Source organism: Coenobita brevimanus, chromosome 55 (assembly GCF_032717465.1).
Source record: "Coenobita brevimanus isolate Jiangsu-jjx chromosome 55, ASM3271746v2, whole genome shotgun sequence".
NCBI classification, from domain to species: domain Eukaryota; kingdom Metazoa; phylum Arthropoda; class Malacostraca; order Decapoda; family Coenobitidae; genus Coenobita; species Coenobita brevimanus.
Window position 1 is genome coordinate 22,868,178 of NC_137008.1, and position 20,438 is coordinate 22,888,615.

Sequence of the window (20,438 nt, forward strand, 5' to 3'; positions counted from 1 at the left end):
CCATCTTGAGGCAAGCACGCAGTCGACAAGATACACATCACCCGCACCTCAGACACACCTTAGGCATAATGATCCACTTCCTTGCTTTTTCTCCTTACTGCTCGCCGCGCCCAGCGAGCCCTCTGGTGGACTGCCGGCTTGCCCTGGTGGACAGATGAGTGACCCACCAGCGGACCCTGGTGGGTGGCGGTTGCCCACCAGGGGATGCCCCTGGCATAAGCCATCCCCATTGACCGGGCTAATGTATGGCCCGGCTCCCTATACAGGAGGGAGATATCTTTAAACAACAACAACAACTTGTTTCCTCTATGTCAATGTCAAATTTACAGCTATTCCGGTACATTGCATGTACGCGACGAACTCGGTATACATCTCACATGCATCTCATATACTCCTCAGATACGCCCAAGGCACACAATACTCTCCATTTCTCTACTTTCAACACACACTCCATATAACCTGGAGTCCGTCCTTCAAAAAGAATGAAGGACTCGGTGAGTGTGTGAGCAACACAAGGGCGCAGGCTAGACTGATAGCTCATGTGACTGCAACAAATGTGTGGGTTTAGATATTATTTTTCCGATCAAAAGGGTAAGGAAATCACTGCCTGACGGTGTTAACATTCATTTCCCGAGGAACGTAAAACTGAACAAACCGACATCCATCTGTAAGGGAAATCGATGAAATAAAACAGGATACACATGGGACACACATTATTGCTATTAGAATTTGTTAGATTAACCGCTCCAGCCTGATCATACTGTTTTTCTCATGCAGTATCTGACCGATGTTATTCAAGTAAGAAACGAACTGAAAGGGATACGTGTGCGTTTTTCAACTTCACTAGTCGAGGAATATAAGATGAATATGATAATCTGGTTACAGTAAGAAAATACAACAAAAAACATCCACGTTATTATTATAAGAATATTTATCGCCTTCGGAAGCGACAGTTTCCTTTGGAGGTGCAAAACTAAATCATACAAACCCCTTTCTACTTGTAGTTTAGCAGTGACGTTGCACCTCGGTATTTCCGTCAAGAAATGATCTTGTGGAGGCTGACACTAAAAGCTCAAAGCGAAAGAGAAGAAGACTCAAGAGTTATCGATTTTTTTTAATAGGCTCTTCTTTGATAAAAGTAGCCTGAAGTGCACTTGATTTTAGCCACATGAAATAGATAATGAATTTGATCGATGGGGAGAGTGAAACTGTACAATATCCTTCACAGATGATAATGGAAAAGAATACGCCCTAATGGCAATGTAATGACTAAGTTGGGAAAGGGTCATGAGCATAACCCACTGCCTGTAATGGAGAAAACACACATAAGCAATCAATCATTTCAACCAGGCACTAGTGTCGTTCAGGACAAATGATTGCCTACTATCTTACTACGTCATCATCACATTTAAAGGCATGTCAGTTACTTTCCTTCTTGATGCATCATATCTGCTCTCAATGAGAAGTATATATGAGAAGAGAAGCATACAATGCCTCTCTCAGGCTCAGAGAGATTAGCTAATAGATGAAAGTTCAAAGTTCAAAGGGGTGATGTTGGGCAAACTTTTGTCCCTGACTGTAGAGTGAAACCACAACCCTCAAAAATTATATGTGAGACTACGGCGGCTTTGGCTGTGTGATAGTGCAGGAGTTAATCTAAATTCACCCTGGTCTTTTCTTCCATAACCTGATCTTGCATGATTTAGTGTCACTTCGATCTTTTCTTCTTTAACCTAACGAAACCTAGTTTAATCTCCTTAAGCCTGACCCTTCCTAACCACTCTATTCACTCCCTTATTACCTTAACCTAACTTAATTTAACTAAATTAAGTGTCTCCTTATCCTTAACCAAATTAACTGTCTCCTTAACCTTAACCTAATTAACTGTCTCCTTAACCTATGCTCGGTTGACAAACTATTTAAATCCAATCTACCTCAGTCTTAACCTAATCACTCCCTTCCTTTATCAAGACTAACGTAATCTAACCTATCTTTTCTTCACTGTATCCTCATCTTTATTAACCTAAAGCTGCCTAAGAAACTCCTTCGTTAACATCACCTTTTCTAACCTCTTCTATCCTAAATTTTGTAAATATTTTCTTGGAGAAAGTCGTGGCATCAAGATATGTTAGGACTGATCAGGATAAAGGGAATATGCAATAATTTAGGGTAGATTCGATTACACTAAAAAAAAGTCACAATGAAGATAATTGTAGGTGAAGGCGGATAGATAAAGTAAATTTAATGAAGAAGCGAGTTAGACTAAGAATGAAAATGTGTTAAAGAAGTTGAAGTAACACTAAAATTTGGTTTGTTAGGTTAAGTTAAAGATGGAGAAGGTTGGGGGTGGAACTCAGAGCCTGAGTGCAGACTCCCCATGTGTTAAGTTCTGGGTTCAGTCCCGATATCTCGTTATTGATTGAAACTTATTATTCTTGTAATGTGTATTTTTTTATGTGTCCGACTCTGGGCAAAGGCTTCCCAGCCTGCTCCCAAGGTCCAGTAGTCCACCTACATACCATACACCTCTGCTTGCCACCACTTCGGCGCTAACACCCACCGTCCATATTGAATACATGCTAGGGCTGGTGTATTGGTATTAGGGGGGTATTTTTACTACATATCCAGCTAGCTGCATGATGTAGTTGCAAGAACGCACGGTATATCCGTTAGGAAGTCTGTTGTGGCTAGTTCAGACTTCTGTCAGACTCAGCACATTCCTTTTCCCCTCTCTCAGTAGCATCCAAGATTTCATACGAAACCCAGACCTGTATCACGCAGTTCAGTTTATTAAAAAAAAAAAAAAAAGTTTTATTCTTCGCCTGCATCTGTTCCATCTGTCAGCTCCTGTTACAGTATCCTAAAACTCAAAAAAATATATCATAAAGTACCCATTAATCAGGTTGTTATAAACTGTAATCTGCACGTGAGAAACCCGTGCTACGTGGGACAGTTTCTGAATAGACGTTGCATCATTAAATAAGCTCACACACTGGTTATGTTTTGTATTGAATATTCTAATGCATTCTTCATCGGCCGTACCTATACCGTACTTTTTACAAGAAGGTAAGTCTGTGTTAAACAGAGCAGTAAGACTTATCTCTAGTCACCCTACAAGAACCCCCACTACCTCACTGCTAATCTGAATGCATTGGCTGCCAGTATGATCTACAATAATTTTGAAAATGCTCAAGGAAATCATGCCTCCGAAATCGCCTATGTAATCCAAAATTTACCACAGCATTTCCTCCATCCTAACAGGCGAATACTTTTACTGTCCCACATAGTCAATCAATGAATTTTACGGTATTAGTCTGCCCTGTTACTGAATCTCTGTGATCTCATACCTACGCCAATGCCAGTGAAATTTCTTATATATTTCTGTATCCACGTTCGGATTAATCTTAAAATCAAATTCTTCCTTGACCCAATGTCCGTCTTACATCAGGTTCACCTTAAATCCGAAAACAACTTGCTGAGATGTATTTTCCACAAACAGACAAAATGACAGACAGATACAGGTGAATACATAATCTTTTCCGACTTTGTTGTCGAAGGTAAAATCCTATGACCTTACAGGTTCCTGGGTATGGCGAACCGAAGTATCTTGCCGAACCGCTAAAACTTCCATTGCACGATCAGGTAAGAGAGAACACCACGCGGAACCAGGACGTGCATCATCTGTCATCCTTTTCTGTTCAGCTCGCTTCCAATGTGGCCCAAAGGTTATAATATAGATTGCCGTTATCCATGAGACAGAAGCTGTGATTTTTAAAGAGGGTGTTGTGATGGATGAGTATGGAATTTACTGCAGTTGACGCAGCTCCTGCAGTGTTATAATTCTTGCAAAGGTGCAAACGTGTCCAGAGCGTTATTATTGTATCGTGCCCTTCATAGAAACATGATGATGATGAGGATGATCATATTTGTAGTAGTAATAGTAGTTGTACTAGTAGTAATACTAGTAGTAGTGTTTAGTAGCAGTGGTGGCGGCAGTATTGGTAGTCGTGGTGTTTATTATTATTATTATTAATATTATTAGTGGTAGTAGTAGTGGTAGTAATAATAATAATAATTGTTGTTGTTGTTCTTTTATTACTATTACTATAGTCTTAGTATTACCATTACTCTTTCTAGTACTATATTATTGTTACTACTATTATTACTATAACTACTATTACTACTACTACTACTACTGCTACTATTATTATTATTATTATTATTATTGAAACTTTTCAATGTGGCTTGGGATAATGGTGGAATTCCAGAAGAGTGGAATGGAGTGATTATAGAAATACCAAAAAAGGGAGATTTAAGTGTGTGTGGCAATTGGAGGGGGATAACTTTGACACCTGTAGTTGCAAAAGTCTTTTCCAAAACCTTGTTGAACAGAATAGAGCCAGTAATTGATAAAATTTTAAGAGAAGAACAACGGGATTTAGAAAGGGTCGAGGTTGTAATGATCAGATTTTTATTGTAAGGCATCTAATGCAACAAGCTAATGAGATGAAAATGCTACTTAGTAGGTGTTTTGTGGATTTTGAAAAGGCGTTTGATAGTGTTTCACGTGGAGCTATGTTGAAAATTATGAGATTCTATGGTATACCAGAAAAGTTTGTAAATATTATTAGAAGCCTGCATGACGGTACTTTTTGTAAGGTAATGGTGGGTGGTTCTTTGAGTGATCCATTTGAAGTTAGGTCAGGAGTGATTCAAGGAGGAGTTCTTTCGCCATTGTTGTTTGTTTTGGTTATGGATTATGTTATGAGAAAGGTTGTAAGGAGAACAGGTGCAGGAATTAACTGGAAAGAAAATAAGAAGCTGATGGATTTGGACTATGCTGATGATATTGTACTGATTTGCGTAAGTATTTACGAGATGCAGAGGGTGCTCGATTGTCTGGTGGAGGAAGGAGAAAAAGTAGGATTGGTAATAAATTGTGGAAAGACTGAAATTATTATGAACTTGGAGAACCAAATCGATTGTGTAATTGGGAATAATGTGGTGAAGAATGTAGAAAACTTTAAATATCTGGGAACGATTGTATCATCTAATGGATCATTAAACAATGAAATTGAGGAGAGGATTAGACAGGCTTGGCGAGCTGTTGGAATGTTAAAATCTGCTTGGAATAATAGTATGCTTTCGGTACATACTAAAGTGAAAATTTACAAGTCCATGGTTAGACCAATTTTAATTTATGGGCATGAGTCACGGTACAGCACAATTGCAACAGTTCAGAAAGTATTAGGATTTGAGAATAAAATACTGAGAAGGATTCTTGGGGTAAAGTGGCAAGACAGAGTTACAAATGCAAGAGTAAGATACATTACGAGAGTGGAACCAGTTAATGAATATGTGAGATTGTCTCGCTGGAAGTGGCTGGGGCACATATGTAGAAAAGAAGGTAGTTTGATACATGATGTGCCAGAGTGGACTGCTAGAGGAAGAAGAGGTAGAGGTAGGCCGAGGGAAACCTGGTTGAGGACAATGAAAAAAGAAGGAGGAGAGGAGTTTTGGTGGGACCTGAAGGAGATGGCAAGAGACAAATATTGGTGGAGAGAGTTCATCGAGGCCCTATGCATCCCGTGGGGTGCCACAGGAAATGACTGATTGATTGATTGATTAATTATTATTATTATTATTATTATTATCATCATCATTATTATTACTAATTCTCTTACTACTACTACTGCTACTAGTTAGGTTAGGCTAGTTTAAATCAGTACTGGAAAGGACAAAGTGGAGCTCATTTAGGTTAAGTTAGGTTAGGTTAGTTAGGCTAGACTTAGGTAATGAAGGGAAAACAAAGTTAACATAAGTTATGATCAGAAAGGCTAGGTTAGGTTTTTAAGTTAAAAAGTTGAGATAGATTAGGTTAGGTTAATGAAGATGCGGAAATACAAAATTGTTTTTATTTTGTCAGGTAGGTCGAGCTAATTATCCAAGTAGCTTGGTAAGGTTAATTTAGGTCAGGTTAAGGAAAGAGTTATTTCTTCGAGTAAGTTTAAGTTAGCGTAAGTTAGGAAGACGATGCACTTAAGTTAGACTACGTCGGGTGGGGCTAAGCCAGGTGATACTTCTTTTTTTTTTTTTTTAAGGAAGAAGAGTAGAGGAGAGAAAGTAAATCAAATTAAATAATAATACCATGCACCAGATTACAGGTTTCCTCCGTTCATAAAAAATCCGAAGTGGTTGGACTTGAACTACTGCAGGTTGAAGTTTGGGGGGAACCTAATCTGGGGTGGCGAGTTCCAAAGAGAAGCAGTTCGAGGAATGAAGGATTTCTGATAAACAGACGTTCTGCAGTATGGCAGTGTGAGTGTCCAATCATGAGCGCAACCAGGTGCCTGTGTTGCACTGAGGGTAAGGGTGGAGAGGTGGGATAATGGATGCAACTTCGTATGAGCATTTTGCTGCAGAAGTATTTGTAAACTAATGAACGGGGAACATTCTGTCTTATTTCTAGGGTAGATAGTTTATTTGTAATTCCTGGTTTATTACTTATTGTTATGGCATTGTTCTGAATTTTTGTCCATTTGTTTAGTGCAACCTGTCCACATCCATTCCACAAGGGTCAGCAGTATTCGAGCTGAGAGCGCAGATGACTCCTGTAACTTACAGCTAACTGCTTGTCAGTTAGGAAATTAGGGATTCTGTACAATAATTAAAGTTTCTTTGGGGCAGCTTTAGCAAGTGATCTAACGTAAGAGGTCCAGGTGAGGTTACTGTTAAGAGAGACACCGAGAATTTCAATACGTTTTTTCGTTCGTTTTTAAAGGCTCCAACATGCTTGCATGTGTCGGCCTTGGTCACCTAATGGCGGCTCTCCACGCTGCACGATCCATTGCAGCCTCCCTGTTCAGTCCCTTAACCCTAAGGTCACACTTAATGACCTCGTCCCATGTCTTTCTCGGTCTACCCCTCATAACCCCACCCCCAATATTAACACTTCTCACCTTCCTCACCCAATTATCATCCCCCATCCTCTCCACATGTCCAAGCCACCTCAATCTACCTCTCCTCATCACAACACCAATACACTCCAGTCCCATCCTACCTCTCAACTCTTCCATTGTAAACCCAGCCCCTCCATGCCTTGGACGCAGGGACACACTGCACATCCACCTAATCATTGTCATTTCTGTACGTCTGAGCTGGCGAATATCTTCTCCTTCACTGCCCAGGTCTCACTGCCATACAGCATTACACTCCTAACACATGCTGCCTACAAAGACCCCTTAGCACGTAGGGAGAGCCCTCTCAATGTCAGGAGAGGCAAGATTTCCCTGAACTTCTTCCAACCATTTCTCACTCTAGCCACAGAGCTAGCTCCAGCCCCACCTCCAGCACACAACATGTCTCCCAAATAACAAAACTCTTCCACACACTCAAGAGATTCACCAGCAAGTTCAATCCTTCCACATCTGACAATCTCCACCTGTTCACCCCGGCACGCCGTACACATAAAATCAGCATTATCTCGCAGTCTACCTCTGATACCACTACATCTCTTATGCACCCATTTATCACACACACCGCACAAGATGGAATTACTTCCCACGCCCTTGTGGCAAACTGCACATGGCCACTCTCCCTCGTCTTTGACAGTACCGCCATCAACCCTAGATATCATCACTTTTGTTTTATCTGCATTTACCCTTAAACCCTTTTGCCCCATACCATCTCTCCACTTCCTAAACCTATCCTCCGCCTCCCTTTCATTCTCTGCAATCAACACCAAATCATCAGCATACAACAACTCCCACGGGAGTCCGTTTCTAAAGTCACGTGAAAGGGCTTCAAGTACCATGATAAACAACATGGGACTCAAGACTGACCCCTGATGCACACCAACATTCACGGAAAACTCATCACTCAAATCTCCATTCACTCTCACCTGGGTGTGAGTCACATACATGGCCATAACCACCCTAATCAGCCACTCCTCCAAGCCAAGCTTTCTCATTGCCCACTTCACCACTTCCCTAGGGACTCTGTCAAAGGCCTTTTCCAAATCAACAAAAACAAAATAAAGATCCCTTCTCCTACCAATATATTTTTCCTGAAGCTGTCGAACAATGAATATGGCATCAGTGGTCCCCCTACCTGGCATGAACCCAAACTGCATCTCATCAATATTCACTCTTTCTCTAATCATACCTTCTAAAACTCTCTCCATTACCTTCATTATCTGATCTAAAAGCTTTATACCTCTATAATTTCCTCTTTCCAGGGCATCACCCTTCCCTTTATACACATTTACAATTACACTCTTCAGCCAATCATCTGGGACAACACACTCATAAATAATCCTATTTATCAGGTCAGTGACTAAATTCACCCCTATATCGCCTGAGGCCTTCAACATTTCGGCAGTCAACCCAGACACACCTGCTGCCTTCCCCACCCTCATCCTGCCTATTGCCTCACTCACAGTAGCAGTATCAATCAAAGGCCAAGGGCCAGACACTGGATCTGCTGGCTCCAAACCTTCCCTGTCCCAGTCAAACTCCTCATTCAACAACCGGTTATAATGCTCTCTCCATGCATCTTTAATATCCTCACTGTTCACCACTACCCTTCCTTCATCATTCTTCACACACTGCTCACCTATGATATCCCGATTACCCCTCTTCACCTGACCTGCCACCCTAAATATATTTTTCCTTTCCCCATGATTTAGGTTATCAAGTAATTGTCTCTGTGACTCAGATTTTGCCCTGTATACCTCTCTTCTAGCCCTACGCTTGGCAGCCAAATATTCCTCTTTGCTACCACCCTTGTTCCATTCCCGGAAAAGCCTTCTTTTCTCCTTAATTACAGCTTCTACACCCTCATCCCACCACCAAGTTATTTTATGTCTTGGTGGTCCTCTTGTCCAGCCGCATGTTACATCAGTAACTCTCAAGAAATTGTTCTTGAGGGCTCTGTACTGTTCATTAACGCCTCTGTCTACAGCTCCCTGTTCAGCCACCACTCTCCTCAACTCGCTATAGAAGGCATCCCTTACTACTTGGTTTTTCAGCTTCCATATTTTCCTCCTAGGTACATAAGTCCTCTTTTTCATCACTTGTTCTTTAAGCACCATATCACAAATCAACAGTTTGTGCTGCTGCACACACTCCTCAATTCCTATAACTTTAACATCCCTCACTAACCTCCTATCGGCCCTCCTAACCAGAAAATAATCTATCTGACTGCTATTTCCTCCAGGCTCATTCGTAATTAACCTACTGTCTCTTTTCCTAAAATATGTGTTGCACTCAATCATGTCCGTTGCCTCCCCAAACTCGAGTATCCTTTCCCCTTCTGCATTCCTTAGACCATACGCACATCCCCCATGCACTCCTTCATAACCTTGGGCTGCTTCACCTACATGACCATTTAAGTCTCCTCCCAAAATCACTATCTCATCATCCCGCATACCACCCACTACACGTATTAAATCATCCCAAAATCTATCTTTCTCTGATAGAGATGGGAATATTGGTTTCACTGAAAGTGATACAAGAATCAAGCGATATTTGTCTATTGGTAAATTATATATATTTGGTTTTCCTAGCATTATGTAAGACAAGATTATTTCGTTCCCATTCAGTGCCTAAATATCATGTTTGGATAATTTTTTATAGTGGATGACCTTTAGAGTAAACAGATGAGTTTATATGCATTTTTTTTTTTTGGCCCTATTTTTGATAGTTTCTATTTTTATTTTTAGGAGGGGGCTGACCCCCAAGAATCATTGAGCCGCTCGTGCTTCCCAAGTATCGCAATACGGATGAAAGTCCATTGTACAGTTTGTGTTAAGATATCAAAACCGAATCTGCCCTCTTTACACTACTGAGATTTTTAAATATTTAGTGAGAGGGCGAAGCCCCCATTAAAATAAAGTGGGAAAACTTTACATCGATAGCATTATCAAGGAACCAGACAAACTGATCTGAGAAGGTTCGTTGACATCCCTATGTTCACTTTCCCAAAGAATCATTAGGGGGTGTCATGCTCCTCAAACATCGCATTACGGAACAGAGTCCATTGCACAACATGTACATGAATGCTAGAAGTGCCCTGTTTACATAATCTCTGAGAATTATTTTTACTTTGGTCAGGGGGGCGGACCCCCTAAATATCATGGCTGCAAAACTGTATACAGTGAATAATCATCCCAGTAACCAGCCTAATTAACCTGGGAAGTTTCATTCAAATCTATCAAATAGCCTAAGACGGCTAAAAGCACACACACACACACACACACACACACACACACACACACACACACACACACACACACACACACACACACACACACACACACACACACACGCACGTGTGCGCGTGCACGCGGCTTGAGTCTAGCATATATCTGTGCTGTTTACTTATCCCCTAATTTTACTATCAAAAATTCTTCGACTATCTTACTTCTATGATGGAACACATTCTATCAATTTCTCTTTTCTCTGAAATCTCCATTCTAGGAGATTTCAATGTTCACCACCATCTTTGGCTCTCCTCTCCTTTCACTGATCCACCTGGTGAACAAGCCAACATCTTTTCTATCCTTAATGACCTAGAGCAGCTGGTACAGCACCCTACCAGTATCCCTGACCGTCTTGGAGAGAGCTCCATCATACTTGACCTCTTCCTTACAACTAATCCTTCTGCTTACACTGTTAATCTTTTCTCTCTGTTGGGCTCCTCCGATCACAACTTTATCACCTTAACCTGTCCTATCACTCCGGTATGGCCTGTGGACCGTCCAGGGAAACGTCGTTTGTGGCATTTTGGAGCCACGGATTGGGAGGCCCTCAGGCAGTACTTCTTTGATTTTCCCCTGGAATGATTATTGCTTCCATGGCCGGGAGCCATCTCAGTGTGCCTTGCGCATTACGGAGGTTATTCTCTTGGGCATGGAAGCATACATTCCTTTCTCATATCCTTTGACTAATGCAAGAAAGCCTTGGTTTAATAACTCTTGTTCTAATGCTGTCCGCAACAAGGAGAGGGCCTACAAAAGGTGCCGGAGCCAACCCACCCCTGAATCACATCTTCTTTACGTTTATGCCCGGAATCATGCTAAGTCTGTTCTTCACTCTGCTAAAAATAATTTCATCCATACTAAATGCTCTCAACTCTCCAACTCGAATTCTTCACGTTCCTTCTGGCACCTTGACAAAAATCTTTCTAACAACTTTACCTCATCATCCTTCCCTCCTCTTTTCTACACTGATGGTTCTGTAGCTATTTCTTTTACTGATAAAGCAGATCTCTTCGCACAGACTTTCTTCTCCAATTCTATCTTAGACAATTCCGTTGCTGTTCCTCTATCACTTCCCTCCTCTGACTTCCTCATGGTTAACATTAAAATTTCTTCAGCTGATGTATTTTCTGCCGTCACTGGCCTTAATACCAACAAAGCATATGGGCCTGATGGAGTCCCTCCTGTTATTCTCAAGAATTGTGCTTCTGTGCTTACACCCTACCTAGGCAAACTCTTTCGCCTTTGTCTGTCAACTTTTACCTTTCCTTCTTGCTGGAAGTTTGCTTTCATTCAGCCTGTCCCAAATAAGAGTGACCACTCCCAACCCTCCAACTATCGTCCAATTGCTGTAACGTCCTGTATTTCAAAAGTTTTCGAGTCAATTCTCAATAGAAAAATTTTAAGGCATCTTTCCTATCACAACCTTCTTTCTGATCGTCAGTACGGGTTCCGTCAGGGATGCTCCACTGGCGATCTTCTCACTTGCCTTTCAGGCTCCTGGTCATCCTCCTTTCGGGACTTTGGTGAAAGCTTTGCCATTGCACTTGACATCTCAAAGGTTTTCGATCGAGTCTGGCATAAATCTTTAATTTCCAAACTGCCATCTTACGTTTCTATCCTTCTATCTGTGCCTTCATCGCTTGCTTCCTTTCTGGTCGTTCTATAGCCTCTGTTGTAGACGGCCATCGTTCTTCTCCTAGATCTATCAACACTGGTGTTCCTCAGGGCTCTGTCCTATCACCAACTCTCTTCCTTTTATTCATCAAGGACCTTCTATGCTGTACATCTAACCCTATCCACTCATACGCTGATGACTCCACCCTTCACCTTTCCATTCGGTTCCTGCAACGCCCATCTCACCAGTTACTTCAACAAACAAGGGATGAGGCTACAGCACACCTAATGTCTGACTTGGCTCGTATCTCTGACTGAGGTAATAATAATCTTGTTGTTTTTAATGCGTCTAAGACTCAGTTCTTACACCGATCAACCCATCAAATTCTTCCACAGGTATACCCACTAATGTTTAATAATATTCAGCTTAATCCTGCATCATCCTTGAACATGCTTGGGGTTTCATTTACTCGGGACTTATCTTGGAAAGATCATATTACATCTCTTGTAAAATGTGCCTCCAAGAGATTAGGTGTGCGAAGCCGACTCCGTTCTTTCTTTACCCCTGCACAATTGTTGACTTTATACAGTGGTTTTATCTGCCCCTGTGTGGAGTACAACTCTCATGTATGAGGAGGCTCCCCACATACAGCTCTTCTCAATAGGGTGGAGTCAAAGGTTTTTCATCTCATTAACTCTCCTCCTCTTACTGATTCCCTTCAACCTCTGTCTCTTCGCCGCACTGTTGCATCTATATCTCTTTTCTGTCGCATCTTTAATGGTCACTGCTCGTCTGAACTGTCTGCATGCATTCCTCCATCTCTACAACGGGTGCGCAGCACCCGTCTAGCATCAAACTCTCATCCCTTTTCTGTCTAACTCTCTAATGCAAGAGTTAACCGTTACTCCCAGTCCTTCATTCATGCAACAGGTCAACTCTGGAACTGTCTCGCTCTGTCTGTATATCCTGCTGCCTATGATCTCCAGTCTTTCAAACGCAGTGTGTCCAGGCATCTCGAAATTAATGGATCTTGATTTTGGTTTTCTCTTGTATTTTGTTTTTCTTTTGGAGGGAACTCGTATTGCGGGCTCATGGCCTTTGGTTCCTTCTTCCTCGCATAGAAAAAAAAAAAGGTACACTGCAGGATGCGTTGCCGAGAAATGATACAATCATGCAATGCAGGTTTAATAATAATAATAATAATAATAATGATAACAATAATAATAATAATAATAATAATAATAATAACAATAATGCCACTCATCCCTGAGTGGCATTACGTGAGCAATAAACCCCAGCCATCTCTTGGATATAAACCTTCACCGGCTCAATCCAATTGGAGCGTCGTAATTACCCACGAAACCACCAGGGGCTATAATTTGGTTATGTGGTTACCACCCAGCGTAGTAAATCATGTCCTGGTGTACAGGAAACCATTTTGCTTGTCACTCACTGTAGAGTCACCCCCTGGCAGAAGGAAGAAGAAAAAATGAAGGAAAGAAAGAGAGAAGAGGATGAAAGGAAAGAAGGATGGAGGAGAGGAAAGGGCAGACACCCGAGAGCAGAACTGTATTGAGTGGGTGGATGTAGTGCTGCGCTCGGGTGTCTGCCCTTTCCTCTCCTCCATCCTTTTATCCTTCCATCGCCTTCTGTCTTTCTTTCTTTCATTCTTTCCTCATCCTTCTGCCTATGGGTGACTTTACACTCCCTCTTCTGTCTTTCTTTCCTTCATTCTTTTTTCTTCCTTCTGCCTGTGGGTGACTCTACACTGAGTGACAAGCCAAATTGTTTCCTGTACACCGGGAAATGATTTACTACGCTGGGTGGTAACCATATAACCAAATTATGGCGCCTGGTGGTTTAGTGAATAATTACGGCGCTCCAATTGGATTGAGCCAATGAATGTTTACATCCAAGGGATGGTTGGGGGTTTATTGCTCACGGAATGCCACTCAGGGATGTGTGAGGTTGGTCACTCTCATCTTAAATGTCAAAACCAACTTGCCTAGCCCCTAGCTCCTACGCTTCTCAGGGGGCAACGTAGGATAATAATAATAATAATAATAATAATAATAATAATAATAATAATAATAATAATGTATAACTGCACAAGTATCATCATACCGTGAATAACATATAGATGAATAATGTCTCTGGTATAAATCCTGCAGTAACAGCAATGCCACACTGCAGGTAGAGTTTTTTTTTTTTTTTTTCCCCTCACAGACATTAGCAATCTTGTTTATGGCCTGTATGAGCAAGGGCGATACCTGAGCTATAGATGGTTTCTTTTCTTTTGAAGGAACTCGGACACTCCTAAAGGTTAACTACTGTATCGTGGTTTCATAAAATTCAATGAGAAACAGTTATGAAGTAGCATGAGTCTCTGGGGGTAGTTACTTCAACTGACCCTCAGTGTGACTACACTTGACCATTAATTGAGCCGGGAGCGGTTAGGGATCTTCGTCACCCTACAACAAATGCCCTATAACTAATAAAGGCTAATGTGGCCAACTTCGCCATTGTTTTATGTCTATGAATATTTAAATAAAATTTTTCCAAATATTCTTACGAAAATGACTGACGTGGTGGAGAACGGAGATGGAACGCAGAGGATGAGTTGTTTTTATGAACTGAAAGGCACGTCAAAAGAAGGGCGAAGTTTGAAGAAAGAAGAAGAAAATCTGACCACGTTTCACAGACAGACGCGGATTTCAAGAAAATGAGAGAGAGAGAGAGAGAGAGAGAGAGAGAGAGAGAGAGAGAGAGAGAGAGAGAGAGAGAGAGAGATTTTCTGCACTGGTGCAACTGAGTAAGTAAACATTGTGAAATGAGTGAAACGTGATACATCTTAAATGAAAGATTGCATAGTGAGCATAGGTCTACAATTCAACCGAAATCTCAAAATGAAAGTTATGAGAAAGGCAGAAGATTAGGAAAAACTAGTGTAGGAAAGAACAGATGACGCTGGAAAACTGACAGAGAGAGGGGAACAATGGGGATGTAGGATGGGATGGACGAAAGAGAAAAAAAAAAAAAAACATACGAAAGAAAGATGCGAGGAGAGAATTCTGAGGGAGAGACAGGGAAAACGCAAAGACGAAGAGGCAAGAATAGTAGAACTGAAGGCTAGTGGAGAGAAACTGTGAGTGTGTGTGTGTGTGTGTGTGTGTGTGAGAGAGAGAGAGAGAGAGAGAGAGAGAGAGAGAGAGAGAGAGAGAGAGAGAGAGAGAGAGAGAGAGAGAGAGAGAGAGAGAGAGGGGATGGGGCACAGTGGCGAGAAGGGAGATGCTAGGATGCTTAGAGGAAGGACTGGGAAAGGTGCTGGGGTTGGGCAAGGGATGGAAATGTTTGATTTACGGCATGAGAGGAATTTAACCATTTTAAACAAGTTAGGGGTGAGCACAGTGCAACCAGCTGATTGAAAATGTGAAGCACGATGATAGTAACATACAATAATAGGTCCTGGGACTTCTGGCACTGAGAATGAAAAGCTGGAGAAGAGCACTGTGTTAAAGCTGCCACCCTCATCTCGCTGCATCTGTCTGTCTCTCTCACACACACACACACACACACACACACACACACACACACACACACACACACACGTATGTGAAAAAGTAATTAAACCGATTTAGCTGCCTGGTAACACATATTACTCGTACAATAGTTGAACAGTCCGTAGAGTGAACATTGGTATGAACATCTATATTTCACACATTATTGGAGTTTCGAAATACTTTTCTCTGTCCACCAGGGTAAATCATTAACATTAGTATGTTTTGTCACTATTAATTATGTTAATTTCGCAAAAAGGTGTGAGAGAAAGATACTCTGTTCATTAAAAACCAGCAAAGTGTTCTTTGTGAGTGCGTGACGAGCGAGCGAGCATTTGTACATACGCCTGTCATCATTATTTCATCTTGGTGTAAACTTTCAACATTTCTGATGAGGTAGTTGAACAATAACAGAAGAATAATTGAACTAAAATAATCTCTCTCTCTCTCTCTCTCTCTCTCTCTCACACACACACACACACACACACACACACACACACACACACACACACACACACACACACACACACACACACACACACACACATAGATACACACAAACAAGTTTTCTGGGCGTTGAATGTGCATATAACGAGGCGCCATAGCATTTACAACACGCGCAATGTTCAGTTCTCTTCTCCCTACTTGCCTCGTCAATGAACTGTGTCGGTAAATGCTAGGCTATTGATCAAATGATAGAACCCAGATATGAGGCAATTATCCTTACTGAATTCACCCCCTAAACATAGAAAAAACGTACATGTAAAGTTATGAGCGTAATATCTGATATTCAGTTGTTGGAGTTCATGCAAGAAAACATAGTGTTACGACAGGGATGTTTTTATTTGATTTCATAGGGCAGCATGTCAGTTGAAGCCCTCATTCCCTTGGGAAGCTGGGATTGGAAAGGATTTCTTTGGTCTCATGAGTAAATACATAGCTAAAACCTAAATTTCTTTAATGTATCTACAGTCTGCTGAATGAATCTTTTAATCTCAGACAGTATAAAAGTTATTAACCTCTGAAAACCATCGGGGTCAGGCCGTGTCGTGTCGGGCCGGGCTGGGTAGTGTCGGTCTGCTCCTTTCTCACCTGAACGTAAACATCACTTAGCAATGCATGCTCGTTCGTAACGAGGTTGCACCACGCCATGTGCATCTTCGTTCAGCATAATTCATCCATTTTTCTTCTTCGTCGTTTGTCTTACTTTCTCCTCGTTGGATAGTGGATGCTGGAGTGTTGTAGTGAAGGCGAATGGGTGTGTAATTTGTCTGATTTTTTTGCTGATAATGAAGTTCATAAAAGTGATGAAATCTCTGAATGACAGTGTTGTGATTCCCACATTAACGTGTGGAAGTAAAGCTAAAAAGTTGTTGGGAGGAAGACAGAAGTCAAAAGTAAGAGGAGTGTAAGTTAATGTTCTGAGGGGAGAGTGAGGCGTTAAGTGAAATGACGGAAAAATAAATGAGGAACGTTGAGAGTTTTCGACGTTGAAATGGATGTGCTTGGCAGTGGTAGGAGTGGTACCTTGTGATGGTTTGGCTATATGTGGAATGAGTGGAGAGCGCTAGTTAGACTAAGAGACGACAAGAGTACATATAAAGAGGAAGGAAGGAAGGAAGGAAGGCGAAGAAGGAGACCGAGAATGAATTGAGAGGCATGAGTAAAAAGACATACAAAGGGACAGCAATGTGAACAGCAACTTGAGGAAAGAGCGACCTGGAGTCGATTTGTTCTGTTCGTGGCTACTCCTTATTGACTGAAGGTGTCTGTCTGCAGACAGTTAGGAAGATAATTAAAAGTACAGTTTCAGTACAGGTGTGGACTGGATACCGTGGATTTTCTTTAAACAAATGGAACCAGTGTGATAATTTCAGGAAACTGACACTGCGCACTATTCTACGGACATCAAGTCAGTCGGATAAGAACAATAAAACTTAAGGGGGATTTCCGTAGAGTATGTCTCAGACAGTGTAAGATAAGAATAAACTTGATATTAAAACTCGTTAGTCTTGCATGTGTTGCTCTCGAGCTATGATTGGCAGTTCGTTAATAATTCCTTTATTCTTCTTCTCATTAGTATAAGAAGATGAATAACAATAAGAGTTTTATTTGTCAAGGTCAGAATTTATGGCACCTAGGTACTTAACGTCATCCACGCCGGTGTCTCAAATGCACCGCCAAAGAACTCCACTAGCTGACTACGATGCTGGAGGCCCTTGCTCAAAATCAGTATGTCAGTTAAAATTCCGATCTTCCCCTTTTTGCCAACGCTAGTACTGTTTCATACTGCCTGGAAATATTTACTTTGAGAGGAAAAGCGGCTATGGAACTGTTGCTTTCTTGGTCGGTTATTTTGGTCACGTCCGCACTGTTGCTACAGTTATCAATACTGCCCACCGTAGACATCGCATATCTGCTTTCCCGAAGTCATGAGTATCGAAGTAGTTTATATCCTTTCTCTTAAAATATAGAAATCTCTATTCCTCACTTTTTGTACTTTGTATGTTCTCTTTGAAAAGTGGAAAGTGAATAGTTGAGCTTATTTCAGTAGTGTTTAGGAACTGATAAATAGTTAATGTAACACTGTAGGAACAGGAAAACCCGATCTACAACAGTACAGATTGAGAACAGTTGTGTTTGTAGTCAAATATCAAGCAATGAGACAGTTATTTCGACTCATACCTTCGTCTTCCGCACCGCGAACTTTAACGGCTTTAACGCCATTTTTGCCCCCGGATATACCCCTGTTTAGGATAACATAGAGAGAGAGAGAGAGAGAGAGAGAGAGAGAGAGAGAGAGAGAGAGAGAGAGAGAGAGAGAGAGAGAGAGACTTGGATGACAATAAAGACTGGGGCGAAAAACAGAAGACAAGAGGAATGTTTTGGAGACGCTTATGATCGTTAAAGGAAAGTTACTGACCATCGATCCTGTGGAGTGAGTCGTGGGTAAGACGTGATACAGTGAGAAAAATTACGCAAGGAGGCGAAGGATTGTGGTTTGTGTTTGAGAGAAGGACAAGATCTGGAGACGAAGAGAGGAAATGTGACAGTTAGGAAGCAGGGAAAGATGAGATAGCGTGAGGGGTGAATGTGAAATATGAAGGGGAGGGAAAGAGGGTGAATGAGTGAGCAGATGAAATGATCAAAGGAAGGAGGAGGACGGGACGCGGTGACATAGAGAGAGAGAGAGAGAGAGAGAGAGAGTGTGTGTGTGTGTGTGTGTGTGTGAAGAAGCTTTAAAAAGACCTTTAAAATTTCATGGCCCGTACAAATACTTATGAACAAACTTCACGGTGCATACATAATTTATATATGCAACTGATGGGAGTGGGAAAAAAAAAAATGTTCCAACACACTATGAACCTCGTCAAAGTGATGATGAAACTGGACATATTTTTAAGCAGATTATCTCATTCTTGAGTTTATTATACGAGTAAAAGAATTCTTATTCCAGTTCTTATCCTGACATACCGATCAGAATCTTCCCATTAAAATATATCCGATCCCGGCTTCAGTGTCAACAGGCCCTAGCAAATATTCATATAAAATCGAGCCAACGGAGAGTTATGAACATTACTTACCGAGGGTATTAAATTAAAAGAATATGACCTTCTCAACGCCCACAGTATACTAAGGTAAAGGCAGCATCAGGAATTTATCAACACACTGATCCTGTAACCAGCCATTCTAGCCTTCCCATGATGATCGAAGCCATACATATTAACAAAACTGAAAACGATAGCGTGTGCATAAGTCTCCAGTTTTGTAAGATAGTATCTAAAGGATGCGATGATAATAGAGTGTGTCTAACCTTTTGGAGCCACTGTTGACTATGCTATTAATGTGAACGCAAGCGAATCACTTTTAACCGTTGCTGGTATTCCCTCAACGACCGTAAAAATATTAAGGGCTCACGTAAACGTCAGTATGCTCAGTTTGAATGTTAAAAATAAATACACAACCAGATTACTACTACTACTACAACTACTGCTACAGTCTGAATGTTAAAAATAAATAAATACACATCCAGATTACTACTACTACTACAACTACTACTACAGTCTGAATGTTAAAAATAAATAAATACACATCCAGATTACTACTACTACTACAGTCTGAATGTTAAAAATAAATAAATACACATCCAGATTACTACTACTACTACTGCTACTACTAACGGCCTAATGATAATATTGATGATGAGGAGGAGGATGATAATAATAGTAATAATAATAATAATAATAATAATAATAATAATAATAATAATAAATATAATAAAAATAGTAATAATAATTAGAAGTCTATCACTGTTCTGCAGACAGTCACTATCTCCACCTTCTGTTTCTTAAGATAACCTTGACAACATTAGGGAGAACTGGACTTTTCTATCAGCAAGACCCATACCAGGACACATAACCTGGGCAAGTCAGATTATTTGCCCAGGTAGTATTGAAATCTCCAGCAGACACGACCGACTTATCTCGTTCACGACAAAATAATGATATGACTTTCCGACATGTCCTTCCACTGCACGTGAAGGCTTTGGATACTGTTTTCTATCATCAGTGGCCCATGCCAGGACACATAACCTGGGCACTTAAGACTCCTCGCGCAGTCTTCGGTTCTCCTGGAACTGTTGCGAGACTTTGAGGCGGGAATAATAATACCAGCGAAAACAGTAGTCTCCACCTATGTAATTGGTGGAGACTAATAACAATCTTAGAGCAAAACCAAAGGCATTCCCATCCTACCAAGTTTGAGATGCTAATGACTCAGGGAAGATGTCTAAATATATTTTGGTGTAATCATATTATCACAAAACCTTCAGTCACCTCGTAAAAATAGAATATAATATGCAAAGCTGTCATTCTGGCTGAAGCAATGCAGCCACTTCCTCAGGGGTTTTACATAATGGGACGGCCGTGGGCTTATGATACACTACTGAGGGAAATATGAGTGGAGATATTACAAATGATGTGAGTAATTAGGCGGAGAAGGAACC